Here is a 17902-nt window from a genome sequence, read left to right on the forward strand (position 1 = left end):
GCGCAGTGGTTAAGAATCTGCCTGCCAATGCAGGGGACACAGTTTCAAGTCCTGAGCTGAGAAGATCCCACATGCTGCAGAGCAATTAAGCCTGTGTGCCACAACTACTGAGCCTGTGCTCTAGAACCCACGAGCCACAACTACTGAGCCTTCGTGCCACAACTACTGAGGCCTGTGCTCCTAGAGCCTATGCTCCGTAAAAAGAGAAGCCACTGTGATGAGAAGCCCACGCATTGCAACGAAGAGTAGTCCCCGCTCACCGCAACTAGAGAAAGCCCGCGTGCAGCAACGAAGACCCAACACAGCCAAAAATAAATAAATAAATGTATTAAAAAAAAAAAAAGAATTTGTGGCCGTATGTTAAAACTACCACCATAATCAATAATTATGTTGAGGGAGGTACTTTGAGACTATGAAGATTTCCTGTTTCTGTTTAATTTAGCCTTCATCCCTGAATCTTGCTTGCAGAAGTTTACTGTGGTCTTCTTACTGTGATCTAGTAGTGATCTCCTGCTTCCCTCATTCATTCAACATTTATTAATTAGAGTTCCTCTGTGAGAAAGAGCTCTCCCTGCTCCCCAGTTCATTTGTTTGTTTGTTTGTTTCATCATATATTCGTATCAGTATGGACTCATGGATATGTATTTCATTCTTTGGGCTATAAAACAATCTTATTGTTTTTTTGTTGTTCAAATTGTTTAAGCTTTGGCCATTTCATTTTTGGTTGAATGCTCTACTGTTTGCCACTGAGAGTCGGCACTGTTATTTTTTTCTCTGTACGACATAGTGGAATTTCCTTCTGTGAGAGGCAACTTTGTATGAAATGTGTGAGGCTTAGAAAGAAACCTGAAGAAAAGAAATTGTCCTAACTTTGAGGAATGACTCACACATATATTTACAAAAATCAGCTGCATTTGGTGAGTGGAAGCAATAGCCCTAGCATGGAAGGATAATGAAAACATACATTATCTTGGGTTTGTTAATGTATTATTAAGAGTAGTCATGCATTTCTTTAAGTGAGATACCATGCCTTGAAGACACCTGTCAATTCTTGAAAGTTTTGTCTGAGCCTAGTAAAATGTCATGTAGGAAAACCTAGCTAATCATTACTTACTGAACTTCATCTCATTTGAAGTTCATTTTGGCACAGGGAAAATCAGAAATGCACGTGTTTGTTGAATAAATGAAGACGTAATTCCTCCACTGAAGAATTATAATATCTGCCCGTGAGATAAGATGAAAGACTTTGAAGCAATTAATTCAGAGCACAATATTATATACAGGTAAATTTACATTTCATGAAATAGATGTAAGGGATGCTCCTAATTAGAGACTTCACTATTTGCTTTTTGTTGTTGTGATTAAGCTTTAGGGGTTTTAATTGTGGTTTACATTGAAAACTGAAATGGTTATGAGATACAGTTTAGGCTAATTACTCTGTCTTATAAGAAGGTAGACTATGTTTAATGTCATAATCATTTTTTCTTGTCACCTGGCACCTTAATTTAAAATTGTTGTGAATTAGATTTCTAACTTCAATATATTCTGATATAATATACTGCATTTAAGGGATCCCTGAATGACTTCTTAATTTAAGAATATTGTTGGTAAATATTGAGTCAAGATCAAAGCATTTCAAAGGAAGACTGTTAAGATTCTGCAGTGTATTTCCTCACTCTAACTTGGCCTTATCTATCACTGCATGTAGAATGGACGATTATTATTCCATAGGGACTTTCTCCAGTGTCCAGATTCAGGAATAACTCACTTCAGTGTGCAAACACAAAGCCTCAGGAAGACGTGCGTGTAGTTGCTAGGCTCACTCGCTCACTCAGCACAGCAACCATACATCCTTTGTAATAGGTTCAGGCTCAGCCAAGATACACAGACATAGATACCACGTACCTGGGGGCACTCAGGAATACTCAACATGGCAAATTTAAATTTGAGAATACCAAATATGTAGTGTTCCTTCAGGCAATATTTGGAGAAAGAATATTTTTCAATGTCAAATATAATTTTATTATCAGATCACCAGGCTTTTTTTGGTCTCTATGTTTTGGTATCTTGATATTCCAATAGTCAGGGTTCTGTACTTCAGGAGCATTTGACTTTGAACGGAGAATTACCAGCCCTTCTTCAGTGTGACAGTAAGATGTCTGTTGAGATGTAGGAACTTCAGCAGAACCAGCTTTAAAAAAACAGGTTCAGGCAGCTGTCTCTACATCCATGGGTATGTTTGATGGAATCAAGCTTGTGAAGAAGAAGGAAGAATGTATGGGAGTTTCCTTACCAGGACCTTTGAGAATGCACTTCCCCCACATCTAACAGTATATATTAGAGTGTAATATAATATGGTATAATTAATTTTATCAACTGTAACATCTGGGCCAAAAATGATTGTATTTTAGAACAGAGCATCATAAAGATAAGCATCAGAATTGCAGAAACTGTAGGTAAGATTAATAAAAAAATGATAGGAGGAAACTGCTTTCTAGAAGTTATTGTTGGGAGGGACTAAAATCACTTACATAAAATTATGTCTTGGTGAGTGGTTTTTCTCTTGCTTTACATACAGATTTAATCTCCCTCACATTCAGTCAAATATAACACTTGGGCTTCCCTGGTGGTGCAGTGGTTGAGAGTCCGCCTACCGATGCAGGGGACGCGTGTTCGTGCCCCGGTCTGGGAGGATCCCACATGCCGCGGAGCGGCTGGGCCCGTGAGCCATGGCCGCTGAGCTTGCGCATCCGGAGCCTGTGCTCCGCAACGGGAGAGGCCACAGCAGTGAGAGGCCCGCGTACCGCAAAAAAAAAAAAAAAAAAAAAAAAAGTAACACTTTAAGTGTTGTTATTGGTGGATTATTTCACTATTGTTCATCTCCTCACCTCCCTGACAACACGTACTTTTAACTTTATATATATGCGAATACACACACACACATATATAAACATACACATATATAAACATTTATATAAATTCTTAAGTTTAGTTATTAGACCATTATCATCATTGTCATGATATCATCACCATCACATTATTACTGGCTATTCTTATCCAGAATAGTAATGGGAAGAAAATAAATGAAAAGATATTTATTTCATAAATGAAAGGATATTTTTTTAACTCCCAGCCTTATATATAAGCTGATAGACCTTTCAGAGAAGGGAAATTAGAAGATGTTCCTTATTTCTTAACTTTTAAAATCCTTTTTAATGTCCATTGCAATATAAGAAATATTTTCTGGCCCTGGTGGTCATGAAAAAGATCTCCTCAAAACAGAAAAACCAAAACTAATATAAACAGAAAATTCTACCACTAACAGTGAGAGAATTACTATTAACAGCTCTTTTTTCTTTAGTACAAATGCTGGTTTGGAAGGTCTGGCTTCTAAGAAGTCTGCTTATCTAATGAAGTAGCTCTACATAAATTGAAATTTAACATTACCCAGAAATTTGGCTAAGTTTCATAACTGACACACATCTTATGACTCTTAGATGAAATTTTAAGGAAGCAGACATTTGCCTGTTTCTGATCATGTAGCCTCAAGTCTGCATAGTCACATTTAGATAGAGAAGTTTAAATTACAAATCTTATTTAAAATGTGAGTGCCACTCTGATAAGAAGCTCATAAATAAGAGCATGAAATACATTTAAAGATTATGAGCCTTACAAAATAGATTCAGAAACATATCTTTACAAAGTGAGTTATATATGGAAAGGTTCTCTTGATAATAGGAATCATTACTACATTCAAAAATCAATATTCTTTCTCTTGTGGTAGTAAAATAAATGGGAACCCACAATTTAACATTGCTAGCCAAAGAACCCCTTATTATTCCATCCCCAAAATTCTGTTACAACATTATTTAGTTGGCAGTTTAGAAGTTTAAAAATAGAATCATATTTTAGAAAATTAAATATCTGTGACAATGGAAAAATAAGAATAATATGTGCATTAAATTTTATTTTTAAAGTCTGATGATACTATGTATTTTTTCATCAAATTTAATATCGATACATGTCATTTAATTCTAGTGTCCTCCTTCCAAAAAAAATCAGTTAAAAAAAAAAGTACCCTTTTCAAGGACAGCTAAAAGTACATAAAAAAGGGTAATAAAGCCTTAAAAATACATTTCAGTTTGTAAATAGCTCATGGTTAACATAATGGATTATGGCATTGTGTGTTAATGAAATACACAGTTAATATATGTGAAACAGTCAATTAAAAAGTAAAACATAGACTAATAAAAATGCTTATTTTAACTCCACCCTTCAGAATGGACCATGTATCTTAACCAAAGTGAGTGCTTGTCTAAAGCATTTCATGGGCTCCCTAAGCCTTTTTTTTAACTACCTGCTACTACCATTGTATCCAGACCCATAACAACCATATATAGCATCACCCAGCTTTCTAATTTCCCTTACTTCTTCCAGTTTTCTTTTCCTTCGGTCATATCTTGCACACTTAGTCCAGACTAATTTCAATTTTGTTCTCATCATTTTCTTACTCACAGATCTTCAATGGTTCCCCACAACCACTTTTTTTAAAGGAGTAGTATCCAAACTATTATTAGCTCTTAAAAGCTTTACATATCCAAACAAATCAGGACCTTTGAAACTGAATCTGACATTACTCTTTCTTTACACATTTCTTCAGCTAGTGTGTCTTGCTTGCTGTCTCTTAAAGGAGAAATACTTATTGTTGATTTTATAACATTTTTCTCAGTTATACCTTTATTAGAATTTCTGTCCATCTTCTCAATTTGTGTTACCTTGCATTCCAGTTACCCTTCCAACCACCTTTGTTTCCAGGTCCCATTCAACTCCCACCTCCTTTCTGATAATTCAAACTACACTAACCTCTAATCCCAAGCAATTATCACATTATATCAATCTCTTGCACTTAATCTCATGATACTTCTTGGCATATCTTATGCCTTTTTAATGTGCTATAGTTTAGTTCTTGGACTGTTATTTAACTATCTGTTTTCAGAGTCCGTTAGGGCTGACATTGTGTACTTTAACCTTCAGAATACTATGAATAGAAAAGGCATTGATTTTAGAATAGACAATTCTAAGATTGAATCTTGACACCACTATTACTAGCTGTGCCAGGGCCATTATATAACCTTTCCAGGCTCAGTTCGCCCATCTCTAAGAATGAGTGAGACAACTACTTTACAGGATTGTAGTAACAATAGTCATACTCAGGTAAAGCACTTAGTACCCAATAAATGTTCTTCCCCCCTTGTACCATGCGCAGTATCCTTACTCAGTAATTATTTATCAAATGCATTGAAGAGGCATTCACATATCTGCTTGACTCTTCCTTTAATTAGTAACTTAAGGAAGTATCAAAATCCAAGTCCAAGAGGCAAGAGATATGGGGACATAAATATCTGTATAACTGATTCACTTTGTTATAAAGCAGAAACTAACACACCATTGTAAAGCCATTATACTCCAATAAAGATGTTTAAAAAAAAAAGTCAAAGTCCAAAAGATTTGAGAGCTACATGGCTCTCTGTGGAAAATCCTTTGTGGATGGTATCGCTGAAGCATTTTACCAGCATCAGCTATATTCTCAGCTCAATTTTGCATAAATAGGATGAGGTTACCAAAAACAAAATTCTGGAACGAGCGAGTCATCCGGATGTTAGCAAAGCTGCCTCAGAGTCAGCTCTGTTGAGGTAGGTAGTCATATGCAGGAGACAGATGACGGCATGAATCCAACCCAAGAGCTCCTATAATTCTACATGAGATTGGCTATGCAGAAAAGTCAGAGAAGCATTGTATTTAACATACAAGGAGAAAACTTCAAACAGGGAACCGTAGGTGAGAGATTTGGAAGGTAAGAGCACTGAAGATGGAAGAATTCATATTCAGATATTTAGACCTTTCCAGTCCCAAACAATGAGGAGGAGCCCAAATCACATTAGATTGTTAACAACAACAACAAAAGCTGCATGGATGTGGTAATAATAATTATTAATATGGAAAGTTATAGGGAAAATTGGAGGACTTGCATTGATCTTTAAAATCACAATTATACATGTGAAAGTACTATAATAAATGTAACATGTTCAGGAAAATATATGTGGTAAGGGTGTATAACCTAAGGAACATTTAAGTTATTAATTTGTAATGACGTTCATGTATATCAATTTGTACTCAATACTTAATTTGTCCAGCAAATGATTAAAAGGATGTGAGAATTCTGTATGGATACAGATATAAGTAATATTAAAAAATCTGGTTTGGCCACAGAGATTTCATGTCATAGAATATAATCCACCACTTAAAAAGAGGAAAAAAGAAGGAAAAGGATGTGAATTGTCAGGGAACTTATGTCAAAATGTCATTTCTCTTTCATTTAAAAAATACTAAATTTTTCCTAACATGTTTTCAAAATATTTATATACCAGGACTGACTACTCTTCAGAATGCTTGGGAAATACTTCAAAAGGTGTTAATCATTACTCTTGATAGATGGCATTACATTACTATTGGTGAATAATGTACCTAATTTATTTAAATCTGTAATTCTTTTAAAGAATTGAGAAAGCAAGAATATAGTTTTGCTTTCAGAGACTTTGATGAAGTGAAATGCTTAGTGTTTAACATTCTTGGTACATTTTTGTAATTTTTTTTTTTTTTTTTTTTTTGCGGTACGCGGGCCTCTCACTGTTGTGGCCTCTCCCACTGCGGAGCACAGGCTCCGGACGCGCAGGCTCAGAGGCCATGGCTCACGGGCCCAGCCGCTCTGCGGCACGTGGGATCTTCCCGGACAGGGGCACGAACCCACGTCCCCTGCATCGGCAGGCGGACTCTCAACCACTGTGCCACCAGGGAAGCCCCCCTTTTTTTTTTCTCATTTTTTTAAACCACTTTTCTTCTCTGGTACCTAAGAACATTCAGCTGGGTGCATATGATCAGCCAGTGATTCCTACTCCACTACCCAAGCAAGAATAAACTATATAAACATTTGTTTCTCTTTTTTCCTAATATGTTTAAATAATGATTTTCAACCTTCACTTTAGAATCAAAAGCCCATGGTAAATCAGCTAAATGGCTTGGCCAACTCTCTGAGCAAGAATCCGTTAAATCAGTTTTATGTAGTGCTGAAGACACAACTGACTGAAAACCGAGTGATTCTTATTTTCTACTGGCTGTCTAGACCTCACCCGAGACGCAGGCATAGAGATGTCCACAGGAGTCTCACCTTGACTTTCACCATTTGCTATTGCAGTAGTGCCGCAGGGGAGTAGCTGAGGCTCAATCACATTGACCCATAAAATAGAGGCAATTACGTTTGCACATTTTATATACACTTTAGTCTGGCCTTCCCTACTGTTATCACTAGATTGGGGTAGAGAGATATCCCATCAATTCTCTTCAGAAAGAACTCTTATGGGTACGTGTGTTTTGCTTTTTGTTTTTTTGCTTTATCCGTAACTGCAATTTAGAGGACATAATTTATAATGTCAATCTAATTGTCTTAAACTCTATCATAGTGAGTGGAAAGTCGACAGTAAGAAGGAAAGGTCAAACCTTCTGTTAAGACAAGCCTTTGCCTGAGGAAAGTTTGTTGGACAGGAAGTTTTATTTAAATTGACTGGGGATCACTCTAGATTGAGGTTTATTGTCATCACGGTGCTACTTTCGTTGCTTCTAGTTTTTTCTTAAGAAAAAATAGTATTCTATAATGTGCCCTGGCACATTTGATTACACACATGAACTAATAAATTCCAAAATAAAGAAGTGTCTTTAACTAAGGCGGTCTATAAACCAGGATAACAATGAAAGAGATGGCTAGTCTCCCCAGAGGCCCAAGCCACACATGGGAAAGCAATGGATTTATTTTTCTGAAAATGTTTTCTTATCCTAAAAATAGATATATTTATATAGACACACATACAAGTATAAGTGTATATTTATACACACATATACCAACACACTTCATTAGAGAATATGAGGTCAGTTTCTGTTTGTACCCTTAAGATATTTAAATACACTTTGTTCATTTCATTAAAGTGAAGACTTAATTATTCAACTCTCTTGTTCTTGGATCTTTAAACCTTTCAGAAAAGCCAGGAATCAAGATGGAAGGAGTCAAAGACTTCAGTGAAGAGTTAAAGAAATTCTTAGGAGCTGAGTGAAATATGTAAGATGGGCTAAGAGATGATCCTACTGTCCAGAAGAAAGGATCAGCATGTGGTCAGAGCTAAACCTCACTGGTGCTAAGTCAAAGATGTTTAGAAAAGTCATTTTGAAAAGCAAAAGAAAGCAGCTGCTCCAGCAATGTGTGTTGCGTGGCAGAAGCAGTGGATGGCAGGTGCTGTGATGGTGATTAGTAGAAGTCATGCGGGTTGAGTAAAGCTGAGAAAAGTAACATCGGTAAACAGATCTGTAGGCAAATGCCTTAAATTCTCTGAATCTCAGTTTCTTCATTAGTAAAACTGGGATAATAAAAACATCTACCTCACAGGATTATTATATCATTTCCAAAGATATTCATGTAACAAATGAAAAGTATCATATAAATTGAGTTCTTGCTGTTAGCTCTATAACATGAAGTTTCCAAAAATCGTTGTCTCTCCTGATATTCCATGCCTGTCCACCTACCTATGGTTTGTGTTGATTATATTACCTTGTTGGTACATTGGATTGTGTGTTCTAATCGTCCTACATGGCATGACATTTTTCCAGTTCACATCCAATTTTGTGATGGTGTGTAGTGTTGTGGATGAATTAGTGGCCATGGAAGCTAAGATTTTTAAGAATGATATATTCTCAGTAGAGAAGTATAGTGAAGTTTAATATACACAAGTATCAACTAATCAGACCAGATACTGGCTCAATTTGGAAATGAATCAGTTATACACAACTGGAATAGATATACCACTGTGTTCCGAGAAAGACTAGGTGATTCCAAGTTCAGCTAATCTGCTCTGGGGAAGTTTTGGGGGTAGATTTCAGTGGATGGCGGAAACTCCACAAGTCCCTGGTGATTATTTAAGGATTTATTAAAGCAATAAAAAGATAAGTAAAATAAAGTATTTAAAAATTGGGCAAATCCTCTGTCTTAATTTAGGTAATGTATTATTAAGTTCCCAAAGGTTAAAAAAAAGAAAGGATGCCTACAAGGGGACAAAACAATGCTTTCATTTTTGAAATCCTGTAAATAATATAAATATTTATAAAAAATTAAGTTGGATATAAATGTAAGCAAGTTAGTTTTCAAAAATCTTGAAAAGTCTGTGTGAGAATGACAGAAGAAATTAAGACATCTCAGAAGATGGTGAAATACTCAGAAAAACATGGGTTTTAGGAGATTTGGTCATTGGGTACATTTCTCATTTAACTGCTTCTAGGCAAAGGGGTTTTAGACAAAGTACACTGAAGTAAATAAACCCAGATCTACTTGATTCAAAAAGATTGCCATGTCACACCATAAGAGAAAGATTTTCTGGATTAGTCAGATCTGCTCCAAACCTCGATCACTGGATGACTGAATTGTGAATGTAGCATGATGAATTAAATTAATGATCCTCTGAGAACTTGCATTACCATATTTGGGACCAACTTCTTGTAATGTAGTAGGTACTTGGGTCATCTTAAGAGACCCAAGTTTCTATTGGGGGTCCCTATTAAATGAGTTCATTAATGGGACATAAAAGGTGGATAAATGGAACTTGGAACATATGGTGTTTTGCTGAAACCATAGAAACTTCAAATATATTAGCCTAAGCAGTCTGATGTTCTAAGAGGGTAGATGCAGATATTGATGAATGACTAGGACAGGCTATGCTCTGGAACTCTACTGCTTGGATGGAAATATTGCCTAGGGTTAGCTTAAAAATGATGATGACTGAGCTGTATGTAGATTGAGAATTTCTGCAACAAAGTCTGAACAATATATTAGAATATCATCCAAATATATTACATACTAACTCTAATCTTTCCCAGGGCAGGAATTCATGGAGTAAACCCTTCATTGACTAATGGGACACAACATTACAATGGTTTATGGGCATCAAGAAGTTTGAATTGGCTTAGGTGCATACCCAGAGGAGTTTGTGTATACCCTAGAAGGACAGTTTTTTGTAGACAAAGGATTCTCTAATACAGGTAAACCAAACTGTATTGTTAACTACACAGAACCCAGAGAAGACCAGGGCCAGGGGCTCCTGGGGTTTTTGTTGTTGTAGTTGTTGATATTAGGTCAATTTCAAAATAACAGTTGTGGTGTGAGACCTAATATTTAGCTTCCGAATTGGAAAAGTCTCCTTGGTAGGCATATATTTGGGCAACATCTAAAGTAAGGGATAGAGTAGACTTGTAATCTCAATTGGCCAGATATGATTCATTTAGAAGTAGTCTGTCAGAAAGCACAGTAAGTACAGGCAGCCCTCACTTTCCATGGCATTGTGCTGAATGACACCTGAGCCTTCCAAAATAGGCTCATTGTTTTGTATGGTTCCATTGTATGAAGCCAGCAAACAGTTCTGACATGCATGAGTTTCCATTAACATCATACCAGGCAAAGTGATGACTACCTGTAGTTACTCCAGGACATAGTGGGTCACAGGTAGGTGACAATATAATTTGTTGTTCAAACTGGGATGGGTTTGAAAGTGAAAGTGGGCTCTATTAATTATCACATTGGGATGACAGGCATAACTCAGAACTGTTCCAAGCAAAATATATGGTCACTGTGGTCTTAGGCTTCTAACCAGGTGACACCAAGGATGAATGGGAAAGAAGTGGTAGACAACATCAGTAGTGCCAAGACCTCTGTCCAGACACAGGGCATGGTCTTGAGAGGATTATTGACTGTTAGCCTGTTAAATTGCCAATTCCTTGACATATATCAGATTGTGGGTCCAAAGGCAGGGCTTGACCTGCTCTGTATCGAATTAGTAGCTCAACACTCCCAGCATTGGCAAGAGTTTTAGGGTTATTGGAGGTCAAGCCTGAGCTTGACCACTTTCCCCAGTACTGTAGAATGTGGTATTTACCAGGGACAAGTGGTGATGCAAAATGGATTTGCCTTTCTAGTAGCACATGGTACTAATAATTCAGCATGCTTGGTATTTAGTAGGCAATCAATAAATATGCAGAAAATTAAACACAAGATGCTTTCATACAACTTTCTTGCCAAATGGTCATCTAGACTGGTCATCTAGACTCTGCTAGAACTCCATAGAATATCACCTGTGACAGAAAACATACAGCTTCATACATACAATTGACTTCATAAGCAGTCAATTTCATTGTTAGCCAACTCTAGCTGTTTAGTATTCTTTCTTAGATAATGTTGATCTGAAATCTGTCTTTCTATACTTTCTGCCCTTTTCTGTCTTCTGAATTAATAAAGAACAAGTTTATTTCCTTTCTTGGTATTCTCATGTTACCCCTTGGACCCTTACTTTACTCCAGGGGAAAAAAAAATCCCCATTGCTGCCACCATGCATCAAATGATTTGTTCTAGCTACTTAGAAGAAAAGTATATTAGAAATATCTTGGGAAGATGCATGAAATTCTCTTGCTTTGTGTAGAAATTAACAGATAAGTCACACTATTTTCTTTCTCTATGATATAGAGTATTAACATCTTGATTCATGAGCTGTACTTATTGCTGATGATAAATTTTAGTGCCCTGTTCTGTTAGCTATTATCTTTGCTTTTTCTCATTTATCACTTTTTAATCTACTTTGTGAACAGTCAGATCTGTCACTAGAATTTCAAGAAACTATTTAATAAAACTGTTTTCTAAGAAAATATACTGTCTCCGTTATTGTAGAGTCATTTTGTTTAAAAAAGATTTACAATATTCCTGCACCATCCACCCGCCCTTAATCCACCACTGCTTCAGTGTTGTTAATCTAAGCTTCAATGGATATATTAATTCTTTTAAATCAGTCATTATTTCCATAGATTATTTTTTTAAAGAGTACATCCTATGTATGCAAACTTGGCATATATGTTGCCAAATTTCCAGCAGGGAAATAAAGTTGTTTATATCTGGATAACTGAAAAAAAAGTTTTGTGTGTAAACCACAGACTTCTCACATGATGAGAAAGAAGCTAATGAATAACTTAGGTTTGCTAGACAATAAATAGTAGAGGTTATTGATAAAGGGCCTCAAGGGTTAAAATGCATTTTTATGGATTTTATCTTATGTGGTTCTAGAAAAATGGTGGAGGTTTTTAAAGAAAGAAACTTCTCAGGGCTATCTGCACTATGAAGATGCTTTACAGAATAGATTCCTGATTTTTGACAAGCAAAGCAATGTGACAAAATAAAACAAGCAAAGCAATGTGACAAAATAAAACGAGTCCGGTGGCCCGGGTAGCCTTAGGAAGGCTCTGTTCAACATACACGAAGGAGGCCACTTCTGCTCAATGGCTGTCTTTGAAATTATCCACTCTTGGTGATTTCTGCTCTTTACAGTTTATTCTCTTATTACAGTTTTGAACCAACAGATTTTCTTGAAGCATCGTCTAGGTGTTCACAGCGGGACTCTTAGTTTAGTATTTCAGAAGTAGGGTGTAAAAGGACAATTGTTTATAGATTTAGGTCATTTGAGGATTGGATGTAACTTGTGCACTTGAAAAGAATCAAATCAGGAAAAACTTATTATTCCAGAGGCTGGATTTCTTGAGTAACTGTAAACCTATCCATTTTTAAATTACTCTGATTTTTAAGATACACATATTTAGCTCTAAGACAATAAAGCACTTGAATTTGCCCCTAGGTCAGCAGTTGGACTCTAATTGCTGACATGAGGTGAATACCAACCAGCTAAATCACAGTGGCTCCAGAATGTTTTAAGGAGCTGTGTCTGCACAGTATATGGCCTCAAGTGCAAAATAGAAGGCTGCTTATACAAACAGAAGTGTGCACGTGACAATTCCTTTTTGTGTTGAGAGCTGCTTATTTTGTACAGATAATCACCAGGCCACATTCCCACTAAATATATTCTGCTGCCTTAAATTGGGGGTTTAATTGTGAAAATTGATCCTTTGAAGACATGAAACTCTTTGAAGGTTTCTTTCCTGACTGCAAAATTTTATGGGTTTTGTCTATAAATTGAGTTGTGCAGGATGACTGGGCTGATGGATTCTATAGACTGAGGTCCAGTGGTGTCAAATTACCCATCTTCTACCAGAATACCCTCTGGCACAAGGAGCCATGGGCCATAAGCTGATGGTGACCTTAACTCTCCAGTAAGTCAGGTCTCTGCTGTTGGACATTTCCCCCATTTGGATAAGTCTCTCATTGTCAACAATTGGGAAACATGTTTGTATCAGGATAAAACTGTTACGTGGAGACGAAGGCACTAGTTAACATTAACAAATGATTATGTTTGTTACTTACCGGAAATGCTCTGAGCACTGGGAAGAAACGGCTTTATAGTGTCCAAGGCTTATACTTTCTCGGTTCATCATTTCTGAGGGGGAAAATTGACTGCCAAGATTAATATTAGATCCCCAGATCTTTCCACAGTGCCGGATTAAAATTTATTTGGCACGTAGGTGCAGAGAACATCTACACAGACAGGAATACTTTGCAAAGTTACCTTTCAGAATCTTATTTGGGAGACTCATTGGATGTTCTCTATGTGTATTTTTATGTATTCCCTTCTCTGCTCTGCTGATTGTGTCCTGTAGGATTGACATGTGATCCTGAGAATGACAGTGCTAACCTGGCTGGGAAAATTTTAAAAACAGAGCACGTGTAACTGGAACCAGCCCGCAAGGTAGGCGTGAGTACTTGTGGTTTGCACTCTAAATCCAAGGTGTTGCTCTTAGCTACTCTGTAACTTCGCCTCAAACATTGCCATGAAGAGAACCTTCCTCATTGTCACATACCAAGCCATTCAATCTGCTGTGGTTTGGCCTGGAAGCCCACATCTGTGCCATCTTGTGAAGGTAGGTCACACTGTGGTTTTAAAACACTGCCTTTAATATATTTTGCCTGTGAATTGACACAACTCTTCTGAAGGGAAATTCAGCAGTATCCATTCAAAGACTTAAAAATGCCTACAATTCACGACTCAGCAGTTTGGCTTTCTGGAATTTATCAGAAGAATTAAAAAAACAGTGTTTTAAGATTTATGCATATAGTTCTTCAAAGTGTTAGGTATAATTTAAAAATTGAAAAGTTTTATGCTGCATAATGAAAAATTGTTCATATAGATTCCATAGTATTGTAAATCAACTATACCTTAATAAAAATAAATAAGGAAAAATAAAGTGAAATAAATTTCATAGATGAGGATGCTATGCAGCCACTAAAAACTAGTGTGATCGATATGGATATTAGGAAATGTTTATAATTGTTTAAAAATGGAAAAAGTAGTTTTGGAAAGTATGATCACTTTGAAACTATATTATGTAAAAGAAAAAAAGAGTTAACTATATAATAATGAGCACTGTCATATTACATAATGTGTGTATATAATGTTATACATTATCATCATCATATATTTTTATCATCATTAAATGGAGTTTTTAATCTTCTTTTTTGTACTTTTTGGTATTTTCATAAAAAACTAATAATCACCATGTATTAATAGTATTATAATTAAGTAAACAATAGTTGTTCCATTTTCCCCCCTCATATGGAATTACGAAGGGCAGCAGTGTTTTATGGAGAAGTCTTAGGACTAGACAAGCAATGACTGGGTCTTCAATTAAAAAAACAAAATCCTTTATTACTACAAAAGCAGCGTAGCTAATATGCGCTCTTATCCTGCCTTCTCTCTTCCTGTGTGCACCGAAAATGGCTGCAGTTTGATTCTGAAATCATGGTCCATTCCTTTCCAAACGTTACTGCACAGCAACACTACAATGGCCACCACCCCTTCCTGCTGCAGTGCTTGAAATAAACAATGTCCCTGCATGCACAGCAAACTTAATACTTCAACCAGCGAAGGGGCATATTTTTATGAAGCTATTTCTGTCACACTGAAAGTTGAGGAAGGATTAAAGAAATATTAAATAGGTAGAAAAGAGATTAATGTATATGGGGATTGGGACGAGGCAAGTTTGACTTTCAGGTTTCTGGTTTGAGCAACTGGTCTATTCGTGGTGCCATTATCCTAAATAAGGGGGAAGGAAGAGGATCAGAGATGGATAAGGAAGAAAACAAATTGGAGTCTAAACATTTATAGCGTGAAAAAAATAGCAATGCCACTTGCCAGTAAATGTTGCCGTGCTGTGATTGTTGCAGTTTGGACACTGAAACAGTTTAATTGAGAGGTCTTTCCTGTAAAAGTTCTGCAAAAAACCCCAAAGGGAATCCTTGATCGTGGCTTCTTGCCACTTCCACTGGACTGTAGGTATCTTTGCATATTACACTCCAAGTGAGCTGCAACACCACAGCCCATCACCAGGGCATCTATGGGTTAGCATGCAGGGTGTAGGGACATAGAGATGGATAAGGCACTGCTGTCCACCCACGGGAGCTCTCGATGTAGAAAGTGAGAAACAAATATTATAATGCAATATAGTTAGCATAATAATTGACATATGTACTCCATACTGCCAACTCAGAAGAAGGAATAATTACTCTCTGGACCTTGAAGCTCTATTTAGGTTTCAAAACCAGGGTGATTCTTGATTTGGATCTTGAAGATTGAGTAGGCATGAAAATTATGAGTTCTTACAAATTATAAGTACTGCAAATTATGAGTGGTGACATGTGGCAATGTAGTCCCATCATTTAGGGTTTTCTTAGGCTAACACAAAGGTCAAATTTGGTTCAGTGAACTGAACCATTGGAAAATGTCATTTTGAATTTTACATATATAGTCTTCTCCCTACATGCCGTCTAAGAAACACCAAAAATTTCACAGCTGTGAGAAATGATACAAGTCTTCAGTATCAAAGAAACAAGACCCACACAGGCAGTGGATTCTGTTTATGAAGCATAAACTTCAGAACAAGAACTGATAGTGTTTCTCTACCTTATTTTCTTTCTGCCAAAGAGCCTTTTTAGACATTTTTTCCTAATTGCCTCTTCTCCCCATGAAATTTCAATATCACAGATATACTTTATCTGTTTATACACAACTACGGACCACTGTAACAACTAAGATTTTCTTTTACACTGCAAGAGCCAATTTTTGTCCCATTGGGGTTCATATTGCCCCCATTGCCTATGTGTGATTTAGGTGAAAATGTTAGCACAAAAATCTGTCTCTTAGATTGCTTGCAGCCCAACATTATTTTTAAAGGGGCTTATATTTTATTTTGTTGTTTACATGCCTCAAGCATATAAATTGAAAGACATACATTGACTGCTCTCAAATCCTTTAATGTGACCCCAAATAAACATTCAAAGCAAGAAATCTTGTTCAGATTCTTTATGATATCATTCTCAATTTCTGAAGTATAGTTCTCCAATGAATATTTTGACTGCCTCTTACTTCTCAGATTTTCTAACATTACCTCATTTTTGTTTTCACACTATCATGAGTAATAATTTAAAAGATAGACATAGATCAAAAATCCTTTGAATGGACAGTCCTTTTTTTGGCCATAATTTCCCCTGGGCAACCTCAACTATACAAAATCAGCATCAAGCAGTTAGTGCAATTTCAAAGAACACACACATACTCACAAACTAAAAAAGAGGCATAATTTTATTTGGCAAACACAGACTATGGCCAAAATTGTCCTGTAAAGTATAATGCTTCAAAAAATAGCATACCCACAACTATGCATCATGGAGGCTCCTTATGAAAGATAGTAAAGATTGATGGGGGGAGGGGGGAGTCTCCACAGGAAGATAAAAGAGACAGCTTCCTGGTTTGGCAAAGTTAAAGTGGAAGACATTTGGAAAGGAGACGGGTTGAGGACTTCAAGTGAATAGGAAGATGTCCCCTCTTCCCTGGACATATTTAGGATCCGAGGAGCAAAGAGCTTTAGATTCCTTCCCAGTATAACGGCAGCACATGAGGTGCCTCAACAAAATGCAGATGGAGCCAATGAACTCCGAAAGATGGAATGTCCTGGGGACTAAAGAATGAATATCAGAAAAGCATGGAGGACGTCCAAGAAAGACTTCCTCAGATTGCACCATCATAGCCTGACTCACACGCACCGGAATTTTACAGCTTCAGGGAAACGATTTTGCCAGTTTCATACACCAGCTGCTGAAGTGATACATTATTAAAACCATTAATTTAAAAAAAAACTATGAATGAAATATTTTTGATATTTTCCCCAGGAGCAACAGAAATTGCAGTGAAGGGCTGGAGAGGGATGAATCTGTTATCTTGTCCATGGGAGTGTTTACAGGAAAAAAAATTCAGGGGGACGTGGCCGGAGACGGGGTCCATAAACAAAATGTGCCTCAGTGCTATTCTCTCCCCTTGGTTTTCTCCTTCATCTGCAGAACTCTCTACTCAACCCCCTAGATCTGTCCTTCAGCCATCAGGAACCTGCCTTCTTCACTTCTGGATTAGAGAAGAGTTACCACCTCAGACCCACTGACATTGTTGATCTATAAACTTTCTGTTGGTCTGAGCTTAAGGTTCACAAAGTGCTGTCTTAAATGGATAGTAGATGTGCCCAAATAAAATGTTTCATGGGAAAGTAAGGTTGAGAAACTAGGATGAATAAAGTTAAACATGTTTACCAATATGCTAACAAGCACTTGATTCTTTAAGAGGAGCATATAGTATAGTTTCCTAACATATTGGGAGATGGTTTGAGAAATGTTAAAAGGCAGCATTCTATTTTACCTTCACACTGACTAATAGAAACTGTTATTTGTTAATTTTCTTTTGGGGTTACGGGCAGAAATAACAACTGTTGGTGAGCAAAAAAAACAAAACAAAAAAAAAAAACACAAAAACCAAAAACCTCTTTGTAGTTACTTGGG

This window comes from Kogia breviceps, chromosome 17, assembly GCF_026419965.1.
Source record: "Kogia breviceps isolate mKogBre1 chromosome 17, mKogBre1 haplotype 1, whole genome shotgun sequence".
Taxonomy (NCBI): domain Eukaryota; kingdom Metazoa; phylum Chordata; class Mammalia; order Artiodactyla; family Physeteridae; genus Kogia; species Kogia breviceps.